This window comes from Carassius auratus, unplaced genomic scaffold (assembly GCF_003368295.1).
Source record: "Carassius auratus strain Wakin unplaced genomic scaffold, ASM336829v1 scaf_tig00217840, whole genome shotgun sequence".
NCBI lineage: Eukaryota > Metazoa > Chordata > Actinopteri > Cypriniformes > Cyprinidae > Carassius > Carassius auratus.
Window position 1 is genome coordinate 23,978 of NW_020529269.1, and position 17,284 is coordinate 41,261.

The 17,284-nt window shown below is 39.0% G+C and overlaps 11 pseudogenes; all 11 read left to right on the forward strand.

Annotated features, from left to right (window-relative positions):
* The first annotated feature begins 914 nt into the window (after nt 1–914).
* On the forward strand, nt 915–1,033 carry LOC113103553 (uncharacterized; annotated as a pseudogene).
* Nucleotides 1,034–2,159: 1,126 nt separating this feature from the next.
* On the forward strand, nt 2,160–2,278 carry LOC113103542 (uncharacterized; annotated as a pseudogene).
* A 1,251-nt stretch (nt 2,279–3,529) lies between these two features.
* On the forward strand, nt 3,530–3,648 carry LOC113103554 (uncharacterized; annotated as a pseudogene).
* A 1,154-nt stretch (nt 3,649–4,802) lies between these two features.
* LOC113103543 (uncharacterized) lies at nt 4,803–4,921 on the forward strand (annotated as a pseudogene).
* Nucleotides 4,922–6,314: 1,393 nt separating this feature from the next.
* LOC113103566 (uncharacterized) lies at nt 6,315–6,433 on the forward strand (annotated as a pseudogene).
* Nucleotides 6,434–7,848: 1,415 nt separating this feature from the next.
* Nucleotides 7,849–7,967, forward strand: LOC113103544 (uncharacterized; annotated as a pseudogene).
* A 1,249-nt stretch (nt 7,968–9,216) lies between these two features.
* LOC113103555 (uncharacterized) lies at nt 9,217–9,335 on the forward strand (annotated as a pseudogene).
* Nucleotides 9,336–10,748: 1,413 nt separating this feature from the next.
* On the forward strand, nt 10,749–10,867 carry LOC113103545 (uncharacterized; annotated as a pseudogene).
* Nucleotides 10,868–12,601: 1,734 nt separating this feature from the next.
* LOC113103567 (uncharacterized) lies at nt 12,602–12,720 on the forward strand (annotated as a pseudogene).
* Nucleotides 12,721–14,133: 1,413 nt separating this feature from the next.
* On the forward strand, nt 14,134–14,252 carry LOC113103547 (uncharacterized; annotated as a pseudogene).
* Nucleotides 14,253–15,503: 1,251 nt separating this feature from the next.
* LOC113103556 (uncharacterized) lies at nt 15,504–15,622 on the forward strand (annotated as a pseudogene).
* The last annotated feature ends 1,662 nt before the right edge of the window (nt 15,623–17,284 follow it).

Here is a 17,284-nt window from a genome sequence, read left to right on the forward strand (position 1 = left end):
TTCTCTTTGCAGTATCCTTCGCTTGCGACCGTAACAACCTGGCTATGCCTGATCTCGTCTGCTCTCGGAAGCTAAGCAGGTTTGGTCCTGTATAATGTACCGGCGATTAGATTGGCTGATCTTTAAATAGCTCTCTCTTTGGAGCAGTCTTCGCTTATGGCCATTCCACCCTGGCTATGCCAGATCATGTCTGAGCTCGGAAACTAAGCAGGTTTCGGCCTGGTTAGTAATTGGATGGCAGACCCCCTGGTAATACCAGTTGCTTTAAGATTTTTGGAAATTTTTCACAAATTATATATAATCTTGCAAGAAAAAAAGAAAGGAGTCAATGCCCCATATCTGAATCTTAGCAGGTATGGGCCTGGTTAGTAATTGGATGGGAGACACCCTGGTAATACCAGTTGCTTTAAGATTTTTGGAAATTTTTCACAAATTATATAATAATCTTGAAAAAAAAAAAAAAAAGTCAATGCCCATCTCTGAATAATAGCAGGTTTTGCCTGGTTAGTACTTGGATGGAAGACGGCCGGGAAATACCAGTTGCTGTAATATTTTTGGCAATTTTTACTAATTACATAATAATCTTGCAAAAAAAAAAAAAAAAGAGTAAATGCCCAATCTTTGAATCTTAGGAGGTATGGACCTGTTTAGTGCTTGGATGGGAGACCGCCTCGGAATACCAGTTGCTGTAATATTTTTGGAAATTTGTACTAATTATATAATTATCTTGAAACAAAAAGAGTCAATGCCCGATCTCTTAATCTTAGCAGGTATTGGCCTGGTTAGTGCTTGGATGGGAGACCGCCTGGGAATACCAGGTGCTTTAAGCTTTAGGGTTTTCTTTCCTACTTATATAATGTACCGGCGATTAGATTGGCTGATCTTTAAATAGCTCTCTCTTTGCAGCAGTCTTCGCTTATGGCCATACCACCCTGGCTATGCCAGATCATGTCTGAGCTCGGAAGCTAAGCAGGTTTGGGCCTGGTTAGTAATTGGATGGGAGACCCCCTGGTAATACCAGTTGCTCTAAGATTTTTGTAAATTTTTCACAAATTATATAATAATCTTGAAAAAAAAAAGAGTCAATGCCCATTCTTTGAATCTTAGCAGTCATGGACCTGTTTAGTGTCTGGATGGGAGACCGCCTCGGAATACCAGGTGCTCTAATATTATTGGAAATTTATTACTAATTATATAATAATCTTAAAAAAAAAAAAAAAAAAAAAAAAAGAGTCAATGCCCGATCTCTTAATCTTAGCAGGTATTGGCCTGGTTAGTGCTTGGATGGGAGACCGCCTCGGAATACCAGGTGCTGTAAGCTTTTGGATTTTCATTCCTACTTATATAATGTATGGGCGATTTGATTGGCTGATCTTTAAATAGTCTTCTCTTTGCAGTATCCTTCGCTTGCGACCGTAACAACCTGGCTATGCCTGATCTCGTCTGCTCTCGGAAGCTAAGCAGGTTTGGTCCTGTATAATGTACCGGCGATTAGATTGGCTGATCTTTAAATAGCTCTCTCTTTGCAGCAGTCTTCGCTTATGGCCATTCCACCCTGGCTATGCCAGATCATGTCTGAGCTCGGAAACTAAGCAGGTTTCGGCCTGGTTAGTAATTGGATGGCAGACCCCCTGGTAATACCAGTTGCTTTAAGATTTTTGGAAATTTTTCACAAATTATATAATAATCTTGAAAAAAAAAAAAAAAAGTCAATGCCCAATCTCTGAATAATAGCAGGTTTTGCCTGGTTAGTACTTGGATGGAAGACGGCCGGGAAATACCAGTTGCTGTAATATTTTTGGCAATTTTTACTAATTACATAATAATCTTGCAACAAAAAAAAAAAAAAAGTAAATGCCCAATCTTTGAATCTTAGGAGGTATGGACCTGTTTAGTGCTTGGATGGGAGACCGCCTCGGAATACCAGTTGCTGTAATATTTTTGGAAATTTGTTACTAATTATATAATTATCTTGAAAAAAAAAGAGTCAATGCCCGATCTCTTAATCTTAGCAGGTATTGGCCTGGTTAGTGCTTGGATGGGAGACCGCCTGGGAATACCAGGTGCTTTAAGCTTTAGGGTTTTCTTTCCTACTTATATAATGTACCGGCGATTAGATTGGCTGATCTTTAAATAGCTCTCTCTTTGCAGCAGTCTTCGCTTATGGCCATACCACCCTGGCTATGCCAGATCATGTCTGAGCTCGGAAGCTAAGCAGGTTTGGGCCTGGTTAGTAATTGGATGGGAGACCCCCTGGTAATACCAGTTGCTTTAAGATTTTTGTAAATTTTTCACAAATTATATAATAATCTTGAAAAAAAAAAGAGTGAATGCCCAATCTTTGAATCTTAGCAGTCATTGACCTGTGTAGTGTTTGGATGGGAGACCCCCTGGTAATACCAGGTGCTCTAATATTATTGGAAATTTATTACTAATTATATAATAATCTTAAAAAAAAAGAGCCAATGCCCGATCTCTTAATCTTAGCAGGTATTGGCCTGGTTAGTGCTTGGATGGGAGACCGCCTCGGAATACCAGGTGCTGTAAGCTTTTGGATTTTCATTCCTACTTATATAATGTATGGGCGATTTGATTGGCTGATCTTTAAATAGTCTTCTCTTTGCAGTATCCTTCGCTTGCGACCGTAACAACCTGGCTATGCCTGATCTCGTCTGCTCTCGGAAGCTAAGCAGGTTTGGTCCTGTATAATGTACCGGCGATTAGATTGGCTGATCTTTAAATAGCTCTCTCTTTGGAGCAGTCTTCGCTTATGGCCATTCCACCCTGGCTATGCCAGATCATGTCTGAGCTCGGAAACTAAGCAGGTTTCGGCCTGGTTAGTAATTGGATGGCAGACCCCCTGGTAATACCAGTTGCTTTAAGATTTTTGGAAATTTTTCACAAATTATATATAATCTTGCAAGAAAAAAAGAAAGGAGTCAATGCCCCATATCTGAATCTTAGCAGGTATGGGCCTGGTTAGTAATTGGATGGGAGACACCCTGGTAATACCAGTTGCTTTAAGATTTTTGGAAATTTTTCACAAATTATATAATAATCTTGAAAAAAAAAAAAAAAAGTCAATGCCCAATCTCTGAATAATAGCAGGTTTTGCCTGGTTAGTACTTGGATGGAAGACGGCCGGGAAATACCAGTTGCTGTAATATTTTTGGCAATTTTTACTAATTACATAATAATCTTGCAAAAAAAAAAAAAAAAGAGTAAATGCCCAATCTTTGAATCTTAGGAGGTATGGACCTGTTTAGTGCTTGGATGGGAGACCGCCTCGGAATACCAGTTGCTGTAATATTTTTGGAAATTTGTACTAATTATATAATTATCTTGAAACAAAAAGAGTCAATGCCCGATCTCTTAATCTTAGCAGGTATTGGCCTGGTTAGTGCTTGGATGGGAGACCGCCTGGGAATACCAGGTGCTTTAAGCTTTAGGGTTTTCTTTCCTACTTATATAATGTACCGGCGATTAGATTGGCTGATCTTTAAATAGCTCTCTCTTTGCAGCAGTCTTCGCTTATGGCCATACCACCCTGGCTATGCCAGATCATGTCTGAGCTCGGAAGCTAAGCAGGTTTGGGCCTGGTTAGTAATTGGATGGGAGACCCCCTGGTAATACCAGTTGCTCTAAGATTTTTGTAAATTTTTCACAAATTATATAATTATCTTGAAAAAAAAAAGAGTCAATGCCCATTCTTTGAATCTTAGCAGTCATGGACCTGTTTAGTGTCTGGATGGGAGACCGCCTCGGAATACCAGGTGCTCTAATATTATTGGAAATTTATTACTAATTATATAATAATCTTAAAAAAAAAAAAAAAAAAAAAAAAAAAAAGAGATTTTTGTAAATTTTTCACAAATTATATAATTATCTTGAAAAAAAAAAAGAGTCAATGCCCATTCTTTGAATCTTAGCAGTCATGGACCTGTTTAGTGTCTGGATGGGAGACCGCCTCGGAATACCAGGTGCTCTAATATTATTGGAAATTTATTACTAATTATATAATAATCTTAAAAAAAAAAAAAAAAAAAAAAAGAGTCAATGCCCGATCTCTTAATCTTAGCAGGTATTGGCCTGGTTAGTGCTTGGATGGGAGACCGCCTCGGAATACCAGGTGCTGTAAGCTTTTGGATTTTCATTCCTACTTATATAATGTATGGGCGATTTGATTGGCTGATCTTTAAATAGTCTTCTCTTTGCAGTATCCTTCGCTTGCGACCGTAACAACCTGGCTATGCCTGATCTCGTCTGCTCTCGGAAGCTAAGCAGGTTTGGTCCTGTATAATGTACCGGCGATTAGATTGGCTGATCTTTAAATAGCTCTCTCTTTGCAGCAGTCTTCGCTTATGGCCATTCCACCCTGGCTATGCCAGATCATGTCTGAGCTCGGAAACTAAGCAGGTTTCGGCCTGGTTAGTAATTGGATGGCAGACCCCCTGGTAATACCAGTTGCTTTAAGATTTTTGGAAATTTTTCAATGCCCAATCTTTGAATCTTAGCAGCTATGGGCCTGTTTAGTGTTTGGATGGGAGACCGCCTCGGAAAACCAGGTGCTCTAATATTATTGGAAATTCATTACTAATTATATAATAATCTTAAAAAAAAAAAAAAAGAGTCAATGCCCGATCTCTTAATCTTAGCAGGTATTGGCCTGGTTAGTGCTTGGATGGGAGACCGCCTGGGAATACCAGGTGCTTTAAGCTTTAGGGTTTTCTTTCCTACTTATATAATGTACTGGCGATTAGATTGGCTGATCTTTAAATAGCTCTCTCTTTGCAGCAGTCTTCGCTTATGGCCATACCACCCTGGCTATGCCAGATCATGTCTGAGCTCGGAAGCTAAGCAGGTTTGGGCCTGGTTAGTAATTGGATGGGAGACCCCCTGGTAATACCAGTTGCTTTAAGATTTTTGTAAATTTTTCACAAATTATATAATAATCTTGAAAAAAAAAAGAGTGAATGCCCAATCTTTGAATCTTAGCAGTCATTGACCTGTGTAGTGTTTGGATGGGAGACCCCCTGGTAATACCAGGTGCTCTAATATTATTGGAAATTTATTACTAATTATATAATAATCTTAAAAAAAAAGAGCCAATGCCCGATCTCTTAATCTTAGCAGGTATTGGCCTGGTTAGTGCTTGGATGGGAGACCGCCTCGGAATACCAGGTGCTGTAAGCTTTTGGATTTTCATTCCTACTTATATAATGTATGGGCGATTTGATTGGCTGATCTTTAAATAGTCTTCTCTTTGCAGTATCCTTCGCTTGCGACCGTAACAACCTGGCTATGCCTGATCTCGTCTGCTCTCGGAAGCTAAGCAGGTTTGGTCCTGTATAATGTACCGGCGATTAGATTGGCTGATCTTTAAATAGCTCTCTCTTTGGAGCAGTCTTCGCTTATGGCCATTCCACCCTGGCTATGCCAGATCATGTCTGAGCTCGGAAACTAAGCAGGTTTCGGCCTGGTTAGTAATTGGATGGCAGACCCCCTGGTAATACCAGTTGCTTTAAGATTTTTGGAAATTTTTCACAAATTATATATAATCTTGCAAGAAAAAAAGAAAGGAGTCAATGCCACATATCTGAATCTTAGCAGGTATGGGCCTGGTTAGTAATTGGATGGGAGACACCCTGGTAATACCAGTTGCTTTAAGATTTTTGGAAATTTTTCACAAATTATATAATAATCTTGAAAAAAAAAAAAAAAAGTCAATGCCCAATCTCTGAATAATAGCAGGTTTTGCCTGTTTAGTACTTGGATGGAAGACGGCCGGGAAATACCAGTTGCTGTAATATTTTTGGCAATTTTTACTAATTACATAATAATCTTGCAACAAAAAAAAAAAAGAGTAAATGCCCAATATTTGAATCTTAGGAGGTATGGACCTGTTTAGTGCTTGGATGGGAGACCGCCTCGGAATACCAGTTGCTGTAATATTTTTGGAAATTTGTACTAATTATATAATTATCTTGAAACAAAAAGAGTCAATGCCCAATCTTTGAATCTTAGCAGCTATGGGCCTGTTTAGTGTTTGGATGGGAGACCGCCTCGGAAAACCAGGTGCTCTAATATTATTGGAAATTCATTACTAATTATATAATAATCTTTAAAAAAAAAAAAAAAAGAGTCAATGCCCGATCTCTTAATCTTAGCAGGTATTGGCCTGGTTAGTGCTTGGATGGGAGACCGCCTGGGAATACCAGGTGCTTTAAGCTTTAGGGTTTTCTTTCCTACTTATATAATGTACCGGCGATTAGATTGGCTGATCTTTAAATAGCTCTCTCTTTGCAGCAGTCTTCGCTTATGGCCATACCACCCTGGCTATGCCAGATCATGTCTGAGCTCGGAAGCTAAGCAGGTTTGGGCCTGGTTAGTAATTGGATTGGAGACCCCCTGGTAATACCAGTTGCTCTAAGATTTTTGTAAATTTTTCACAAATTATATAATTATCTTGAAAAAAAAAAAGAGTCAATGCCCATTCTTTGAATCTTAGCAGTCATGGACCTGTTTAGTGTCTGGATGGGAGACCGCCTCGGAATACCAGGTGCTCTAATATTATTGGAAATTTATTACTAATTATATAATAATCTTAAAAAAAAAAAAAAAAAAAAAAAAAAGAGTCAATGCCCGATCTCTTAATCTTAGCAGGTATTGGCCTGGTTAGTGCTTGGATGGGAGACCGCCTCGGAATACCAGGTGCTGTAAGCTTTTGGATTTTCATTCCTACTTATATAATGTATGGGCGATTTGATTGGCTGATCTTTAAATAGTCTTCTCTTTGCAGTATCCTTCGCTTGCGACCGTAACAACCTGGCTATGCCTGATCTCGTCTGCTCTCGGAAGCTAAGCAGGTTTGGTCCTGTATAATGTACCGGCGATTAGATTGGCTGATCTTTAAATAGCTCTCTCTTTGCAGCAGTCTTCGCTTATGGCCATTCCACCCTGGCTATGCCAGATCATGTCTGAGCTCGGAAACTAAGCAGGTTTCGGCCTGGTTAGTAATTGGATGGCAGACCCCCTGGTAATACCAGTTGCTTTAAGATTTTTGGAAATTTTTCACAAATTATATAATAATCTTGCAAGAAAAAAAGAAAGGAGTCAATGCCCCATATCTGAATCTTAGCAGGTATGGGCCTGGTTAGTAATTGGATGGGAGACACCCTGGTAATACCAGTTGCTTTAAGATTTTTGGAAATTTTTCACAAATTATATAATAATCTTGAAAAAAAAAAAAAAAGTCAATGCCCGATCTCTGAATAATAGCAGGTTTTGCCTGGTTAGTACTTGGATGGAAGACGGCCGGGAAATACCAGTTGCTGTAATTTTTTGGCAATTTTTACTAATTACATAATAATCTTGCAACAAAAAAAAAAAAAAAAGAGTAAATGCCCAATCTTTGAATCTTAGGAGGTATGGACCTGTTTAGTGCTTGGATGGGAGACCGCCTCGGAATACCAGTTGCTGTAATATTTTTGGAAATTTGTACTAATTATATAATTATCTTGAAACAAAAAGAGTCAATGCCCAATCTTTGAATCTTAGCAGCTATGGGCCTGTTTAGTGTTTGGATGGGAGACCGCCTCGGAAAACCAGGTGCTCTAATATTATTGGAAATTCATTACTAATTATATAATAATCTTTAAAAAAAAAAAAAAAAAGAGTCAATGCCCGATCTCCTAATCTTAGCAGGTATTGGCCTGGTTAGTGCTTGGATGGGAGACCGCCTGGGAATACCAGGTGCTTTAAGCTTTAGGGTTTTCTTTCCTACTTATATAATGTACCGGCGATTAGATTGGCTGATCTTTAAATAGCTCTCTCTTTGCAGCAGTCTTCGCTTATGGCCATACCACCCTGGCTATGCCAGATCATGTCTGAGCTCGGAAGCTAAGCAGGTTTGGGCCTGGTTAGTAATTGGATGGGAGACCCCCTGGTAATACCAGTTGCTTTAAGATTTTTGTAAATTTTTCACAAATTATATAATAATCTTGAAAAAAAAAAGAGTGAATGCCCAATCTTTGAATCTTAGCAGTCATTGACCTGTGTAGTGTTTGGATGGGAGACCCCCTGGTAATACCAGGTGCTCTAATATTATTGGAAATTTATTACTAATTATATAATAATCTTAAAAAAAAAGAGCCAATGCCCGATCTCTTAATCTTAGCAGGTATTGGCCTGGTTAGTGCTTGGATGGGAGACCGCCTCGGAATACCAGGTGCTGTAAGCTTTTGGATTTTCATTCCTACTTATATAATGTATGGGCGATTTGATTGGCTGATCTTTAAATAGTCTTCTCTTTGCAGTATCCTTCGCTTGCGACGTAACAACCTGGCTATGCCTGATCTCGTCTGCTCTCGGAAGCTAAGCAGGTTTGGTCCTGTATAATGTACCGGCTATTAGATTGGCTGATCTTTAAATAGCTCTCTCTTTGGAGCAGTCTTCGCTTATGGCCATTCCACCCTGGCTATGCCAGATCATGTCTGAGCTCGGAAACTAAGCAGGTTTCGGCCTGGTTAGTAATTGGATGGCAGACCCCCTGGTAATACCAGTTGCTTTAAGATTTTTGGAAATTTTTCACAAATTATATATAATCTTGCAAGAAAAAAAGAAAGGAGTCAATGCCCCATATCTGAATCTTAGCAGGTATGGGCCTGGTTAGTAATTGGATGGGAGACACCCTGGTAATACCAGTTGCTTTAAGATTTTTGGAAATTTTTCACAAATTATATAATAATCTTGAAAAAAAAAAAAAAAAGTCAATGCCCAATCTCTGAATAATAGCAGGTTTTGCCTGGTTAGTACTTGGATGGAAGACGGCCGGGAAATACCAGTTGCTGTAATATTTTTGGCAATTTTTACTAATTACATAATAATCTTGCAACAAAAAAAAAAAAGAGTAAATGCCCAATCTTTGAATCTTAGGAGGTATGGACCTGTTTAGTGCTTGGATGGGAGACCGCCTCGGAATACCAGTTGCTGTAATATTTTTGGAAATTTGTACTAATTATATAATTATCTTGAAACAAAAAGAGTCAATGCCCGATCTCTTAATCTTAGCAGGTATTGGCCTGGTTAGTGCTTGGATGGGAGACCGCCTGGGAATACCAGGTGCTTTAAGCTTTAGGGTTTTCTTTCCTACTTATATAATGTACCGGCGATTAGATTGGCTGATCTTTAAATAGCTCTCTCTTTGCAGCAGTCTTCGCTTATGGCCATACCACCCTGGCTATGCCAGATCATGTCTGAGCTCGGAAGCTAAGCAGGTTTGGGCCTGGTTAGTAATTGGATGGGAGACCCCCTGGTAATACCAGTTGCTCTAAGATTTTTGTAAATTTTTCACAAATTATATAATAATCTTGAAAAAAAAAAGAGTCAATGCCCATTCTTTGAATCTTAGCAGTCATGGACCTGTTTAGTGTCTGGATGGGAGACCGCCTCGGAATACCAGGTGCTCTAATATTATTGGAAATTTATTACTAATTATATAATAATCTTAAAAAAAAAAAAAAAAAAAAAAAAAAAGAGTCAATGCCCGATCTCTTAATCTTAGCAGGTATTGGCCTGGTTAGTGCTTGGATGGGAGACCGCCTCGGAATACCAGGTGCTGTAAGCTTTTGGATTTTCATTCCTACTTATATAATGCATGGGCGATTTGATTGGCTGATCTTTAAATAGTCTTCTCTTTGCAGTATCCTTCGCTTGCGACCGTAACAACCTGGCTATGCCTGATCTCGTCTGCTCTCGGAAGCTAAGCAGGTTTGGTCCTGTATAATGTACCGGCGATTAGATTGGCTGATCTTTAAATAGCTCTCTCTTTGCAGCAGTCTTCGCTTATGGCCATTCCACCCTGGCTATGCCAGATCATGTCTGAGCTCGGAAACTAAGCAGGTTTCGGCCTGGTTAGTAATTGGATGGCAGACCCCCTGGTAATACCAGTTGCTTTAAGATTTTTGGAAATTTTTCACAAATTATATAATAATCTTGCAAGAAAAAAAGAAAGGAGTCAATGCCCCATATCTGAATCTTAGCAGGTATGGGCCTGGTTAGTAATTGGATGGGAGACACCCTGGTAATACCAGTTGCTTTAAGATTTTTGGAAATTTTTCACAAATTATATAATAATCTTGAAAAAAAAAAAAAAAGTCAATGCCCGATCTCTGAATAATAGCAGGTTTTGCCTGGTTAGTACTTGGATGGAAGACGGCCGGGAAATACCAGTTGCTGTAATTTTTTGGCAATTTTTACTAATTACATAATAATCTTGCAACAAAAAAAAAAAAAAAAGAGTAAATGCCCAATCTTTGAATCTTAGGAGGTATGGACCTGTTTAGTGCTTGGATGGGAGACCGCCTCGGAATACCAGTTGCTGTAATATTTTTGGAAATTTGTACTAATTATATAATTATCTTGAAACAAAAAGAGTCAATGCCCAATCTTTGAATCTTAGCAGCTATGGGCCTGTTTAGTGTTTGGATGGGAGACCGCCTCGGAAAACCAGGTGCTCTAATATTATTGGAAATTCATTACTAATTATATAATAATCTTAAAAAAAAAAAAAAAAGAGTCAATGCCCGATCTCTTAATCTTAGCAGGTATTGGCCTGGTTAGTGCTTGGATGGGAGACCGCCTGGGAATACCAGGTGCTTTAAGCTTTAGGGTTTTCTTTCCTACTTATATAATGTACTGGCGATTAGATTGGCTGATCTTTAAATAGCTCTCTCTTTGCAGCAGTCTTCGCTTATGGCCATACCACCCTGGCTATGCCAGATCATGTCTGAGCTCGGAAGCTAAGCAGGTTTGGGCCTGGTTAGTAATTGGATGGGAGACCCCCTGGTAATACCAGTTGCTTTAAGATTTTTGTAAATTTTTCACAAATTATATAATAATCTTGAAAAAAAAAAGAGTGAATGCCCAATCTTTGAATCTTAGCAGTCATTGACCTGTGTAGTGTTTGGATGGGAGACCCCCTGGTAATACCAGGTGCTCTAATATTATTGGAAATTTATTACTAATTATATAATAATCTTAAAAAAAAGAGCCAATGCCCGATCTCTTAATCTTAGGAGGTATGGACCTGTTTAGTGCTTGGATGGGAGACCGCCTCGGAATACCAGTTGCTGTAATATTTTTGGAAATTTGTACTAATTATATAATTATCTTGAAACAAAAAGAGTCAATGCCCGATCTCTTAATCTTAGCAGGTATTGGCCTGGTTAGTGCTTGGATGGGAGACCGCCTGGGAATACCAGGTGCTTTAAGCTTTAGGGTTTTCTTTCCTACTTATATAATGTACCGGCGATTAGATTGGCTGATCTTTAAATAGCTCTCTCTTTGCAGCAGTCTTCGCTTATGGCCATACCACCCTGGCTATGCCATATCATGTCTGAGCTCGGAAGCTAAGCAGGTTTGGGCCTGGTTAGTAATTGGATGGGACACCCCCTGGTAATACCAGTTGCTCTAAGATTTTTGTAAATTTTTCACAAATTATATAATAATCTTGAAAAAAAAAAGAGTCAATGCCCATTCTTTGAATCTTAGCAGTCATGGACCTGTTTAGTGTCTGGATGGGAGACCGCCTCGGAATACCAGGTGCTCTAATATTATTGGAAATTTATTACTAATTATATAATAATCTTAAAAAAAAAAAAAAAAAAAAAAAAAAAGAGTCAATGCCCGATCTCTTAATCTTAGCAGGTATTGGCCTGGTTAGTGCTTGGATGGGAGACCGCCTCGGAATACCAGGTGCTGTAAGCTTTTGGATTTTCATTCCTACTTATATAATGTATGGGCGATTTGATTGGCTGATCTTTAAATAGTCTTCTCTTTGCAGTATCCTTCGCTTGCGACCGTAACAACCTGGCTATGCCTGATCTCGTCTGCTCTCGGAAGCTAAGCAGGTTTGGTCCTGTATAATGTACCGGCGATTAGATTGGCTGATCTTTAAATAGCTCTCTCTTTGCAGCAGTCTTCGCTTATGGCCATTCCACCCTGGCTATGCCAGATCATGTCTGAGCTCGGAAACTAAGCAGGTTTCGGCCTGGTTAGTAATTGGATGGCAGACCCCCTGGTAATACCAGTTGCTTTAAGATTTTTGGAAATTTTTCACAAATTATATAATAATCTTGAAAAAAAAAAAAAAAGTCAATGCCCAATCTCTGAATAATAGCAGGTTTTGCCTGGTTAGTACTTGGATGGAAGACGGCCGGGAAATACCAGTTGCTGTAATATTTTTGGCAATTTTTACTAATTACATAATAATCTTGCAACAAAAAAAAAAAAAAGTAAATGCCCAATCTTTGAATCTTAGGAGGTATGGACCTGTTTAGTGCTTGGATGGGAGACCGCCTCGGAATACCAGTTGCTGTAATATTTTTGGAAATTTGTACTAATTATATAATTATCTTGAAACAAAAAGAGTCAATGCCCGATCTCTTAATCTTAGCAGGTATTGGCCTGGTTAGTGCTTGGATGGGAGACCGCCTGGGAATACCAGGTGCTTTAAGCTTTAGGGTTTTCTTTCCTACTTATATAATGTACCGGCGATTAGATTGGCTGATCTTTAAATAGCTCTCTCTTTGCAGCAGTCTTCGCTTATGGCCATACCACCCTGGCTATGCCAGATCATGTCTGAGCTCGGAAGCTAAGCAGGTTTGGGCCTGGTTAGTAATTGGATTGGAGACCCCCTGGTAATACCAGTTGCTCTAAGATTTTTGTAAATTTTTCACAAATTATATAATTATCTTGAAAAAAAAAAGAGTCAATGCCCATTCTTTGAATCTTAGCAGTCATGGACCTGTTTAGTGTCTGGATGGGAGACCGCCTCGGAATACCAGGTGCTCTAATATTATTGGAAATTTATTACTAATTATATAATAATCTTAAAAAAAAAAAAAAAAAAAAAAAAGAGTCAATGCCCGATCTCTTAATCTTAGCAGGTATTGGCCTGGTTAGTGCTTGGATGGGAGACCGCCTCGGAATACCAGGTGCTGTAAGCTTTTGGATTTTCATTCCTACTTATATAATGTATGGGCGATTTGATTGGCTGATCTTTAAATAGTCTTCTCTTTGCAGTATCCTTCGCTTGCGACCGTAACAACCTGGCTATGCCTGATCTCGTCTGCTCTCGGAAGCTAAGCAGGTTTGGTCCTGTATAATGTACCGGCGATTAGATTGGCTGATCTTTAAATAGCTCTCTCTTTGCAGCAGTCTTCGCTTATGGCCATTCCACCCTGGCTATGCCAGATCATGTCTGAGCTCGGAAACTAAGCAGGTTTCGGCCTGGTTAGTAATTGGATGGCAGACCCCCTGGTAATACCAGTTGCTTTAAGATTTTTGGAAATTTTTCACAAATTATATAATAATCTTGCAAGAAAAAAAGAAAGGAGTCAATGCCCCATATCTGAATCTTAGCAGGTATGGGCCTGGTTAGTAATTGGATGGGAGACACCCTGGTAATACCAGTTGCTTTAAGATTTTTGGAAATTTTTCACAAATTATATAATAATCTTGAAAAAAAAAAAAAAAAGTCAATGCCCGATCTCTGAATAATAGCAGGTTTTGCCTGGTTAGTACTTGGATGGAAGACGGCCGGGAAATACCAGTTGCTGTAATTTTTTGGCAATTTTTACTAATTACATAATAATCTTGCAACAAAAAAAAAAAAAAGAGTAAATGCCCAATCTTTGAATCTTAGGAGGTATGGACCTGTTTAGTGCTTGGATGGGAGACCGCCTCGGAATACCAGTTGCTGTAATATTTTTGGAAATTTGTACTAATTATATAATTATCTTGAAACAAAAAGAGTCAATGCCCAATCTTTGAATCTTAGCAGCTATGGGCCTGTTTAGTGTTTGGATGGGGAGACCGCCTCGGAAAACCAGGTGCTCTAATATTATTGGAAATTCATTACTAATTATATAATAATCTTTAAAAAAAAAAAAAAAAAAGAGTCAATGCCCGATCTCCTAATCTTAGCAGGTATTGGCCTGGTTAGTGCTTGGATGGGAGACCGCCTGGGAATACCAGGTGCTTTAAGCTTTAGGGTTTTCTTTCCTACTTATATAATGTACCGGCGATTAGATTGGCTGATCTTTAAATAGCTCTCTCTTTGCAGCAGTCTTCGCTTATGGCCATACCACCCTGGCTATGCCAGATCATGTCTGAGCTCGGAAGCTAAGCAGGTTTGGGCCTGGTTAGTAATTGGATGGGAGACCCCCTGGTAATACCAGTTGCTTTAAGATTTTTGTAAATTTTTCACAAATTATATAATAATCTTGAAAAAAAAAAGAGTGAATGCCCAATCTTTGAATCTTAGCAGTCATTGACCTGTGTAGTGTTTGGATGGGAGACCCCCTGGTAATACCAGGTGCTCTAATATTATTGGAAATTTATTACTAATTATATAATAATCTTAAAAAAAAAAGAGCCAATGCCCGATCTCTTAATCTTAGCAGGTATTGGCCTGGTTAGTGCTTGGATGGGAGACCGCCTCGGAATACCAGGTGCTGTAAGCTTTTGGATTTTCATTCCTACTTATATAATGTATGGGCGATTTGATTGGCTGATCTTTAAATAGTCTTCTCTTTGCAGTATCCTTCGCTTGCGACGTAACAACCTGGCTATGCCTGATCTCGTCTGCTCTCGGAAGCTAAGCAGGTTTGGTCCTGTATAATGTACCGGCGATTAGATTGGCTGATCTTTAAATAGCTCTCTCTTTGGAGCAGTCTTCGCTTATGGCCATTCCACCCTGGCTATGCCAGATCATGTCTGAGCTCGGAAACTAAGCAGGTTTCGGCCTGGTTAGTAATTGGATGGCAGACCCCCTGGTAATACCAGTTGCTTTAAGATTTTTGGAAATTTTTCACAAATTATATATAATCTTGCCAAGAAAAAAAGAAAGGAGTCAATGCCCCATATCTGAATCTTAGCAGGTATGGGCCTGGTTAGTAATTGGATGGGAGACACCCTGGTAATACCAGTTGCTTTAAGATTTTTGGAAATTTTTCACAAATTATATAATAATCTTGAAAAAAAAAAAAAAAGTCAATGCCCAATCTCTGAATAATAGCAGGTTTTGCCTGGTTAGTACTTGGATGGAAGACGGCCGGGAAATACCAGTTGCTGTAATATTTTTGGCAATTTTTACTAATTACATAATAATCTTGCAACAAAAAAAAAAAAAGAGTAAATGCCCAATCTTTGAATCTTAGGAGGTATGGACCTGTTTAGTGCTTGGATGGGAGACCGCCTCGGAATACCAGTTGCTGTAATATTTTTGGAAATTTGTACTAATTATATAATTATCTTGAAACAAAAAGAGTCAATGCCCGATCTCTTAATCTTAGCAGGTATTGGCCTGGTTAGTGCTTGGATGGGAGACCGCCTGGGAATACCAGGTGCTTTAAGCTTTAGGGTTTTCTTTCCTACTTATATAATGTACCGGCGATTAGATTGGCTGATCTTTAAATAGCTCTCTCTTTGCAGCAGTCTTCGCTTATGGCCATACCACCCTGGCTATGCCAGATCATGTCTGAGCTCGGAAGCTAAGCAGGTTTGGGCCTGGTTAGTAATTGGATGGGAGACCCCCTGGTAATACCAGTTGCTCTAAGATTTTTGTAAATTTTTCACAAATTATATAATTATCTTGAAAAAAAAAAGAGTCAATGCCCATTCTTTGAATCTTAGCAGTCATGGACCTGTTTAGTGTCTGGATGGGAGACCGCCTCGGAATACCAGGTGCTCTAATATTATTGGAAATTTATTACTAATTATATAATAATCTTAAAAAAAAAAAAAAAAAAAAAAAAAAAGAGTCAATGCCCGATCTCTTAATCTTAGCAGGTATTGGCCTGGTTAGTGCTTGGATGGGAGACCGCCTCGGAATACCAGGTGCTGTAAGCTTTTGGATTTTCATTCCTACTTATATAATGTATGGGCGATTTGATTGGCTGATCTTAAATAGTCTTCTCTTTGCAGTATCCTTCGCTTGCGACCGTAACAACCTGGCTATGCCTGATCTCGTCTGCTCTCGGAAGCTAAGCAGGTTTGGTCCTGTATAATGTACCGGCGATTAGATTGGCTGATCTTTAAATAGCTCTCTCTTTGCAGCAGTCTTCGCTTATGGCCATTCCACCCTGGCTATGCCAGATCATGTCTGAGCTCGGAAACTAAGCAGGTTCGGCCTGGTTAGTAATTGGATGGCAGACCCCCTGGTAATACCAGTTGCTTTAAGATTTTGGAAATTTTTCACAAATTATATAATAATCTTGCAAGAAAAAAAGAAAGGAGTCAATGCCCCATATCTGAATCTTAGCAGGTATGGGCCTGGTTAGTAATTGGATGGGAGACACCCTGGTAATACCAGTTGCTTTAAGATTTTTGGAAATTTTTCACAAATTATATAATAATCTTGAAAAAAAAAAAAAAAAGTCAATGCCCGATCTCTGAATAATAGCAGGTTTTGCCTGGTTAGTACTTGGATGGAAGACGGCCGGGAAATACCAGTTGATGTATTTTATTTGGCAATTTTTACTAATTACATAATAATCTTGCAACAAAAAAAAAAAAAAAAAAGAGTAAATGCCCCAATCTTTGAATCTTAGGAGGTATGGACCTGTTTAGTGCTTGGATGGGAGACCGGCCTCGGAATACCAGTTGCTGTAATATTTTTGGAAATTTGTACTAATTATATAATTATCTTGAACAAAAAGAGTCAATGCCCAATCTTTGAATCTTAGCAGCTATGGGCCTGTTTAGTGTTTGGATGGGAGACCGCCTCGGAAAACCAGGTGCTCTCAATATTATTGGAAATTCATTACTAACTTATATATAATAATCTTTAAAAAAAAAAAAAAAAAAGAGTCAATGCCCGATCTCTTAATCTTAGCAGGTATTGGCCTGGTTAGTGCTTGGATGGGAGACCGCCTGGGAATACCAGGTGCTTTAAGCTTTAAGGGTTTTCTTTCCTACTTATATAATGTACCGGCGATTAGATTGGCTGATCTTTAAATAGCTCTCTCTTATGCAGCAGTCTTCGCTTATGGGCCATACCACCCTGGCTATGCCAGATCATGTCTTGAGCTCGGAAGCTAAGCAGGTTTGGGCCTGGTTAGTAATTGGATGGGAGACCCCTGGTAATACCAGTTGCTTTAAGATTTTTGTAAATTTTTCACACAATTATATTAATAATCTTGAAAAAAAAAAAGACGTGAATGCCCAATCTTTGAATCTTAGCAGTCATTGACCTGTGTAGTGTTTGGATGGGAGACCCCCT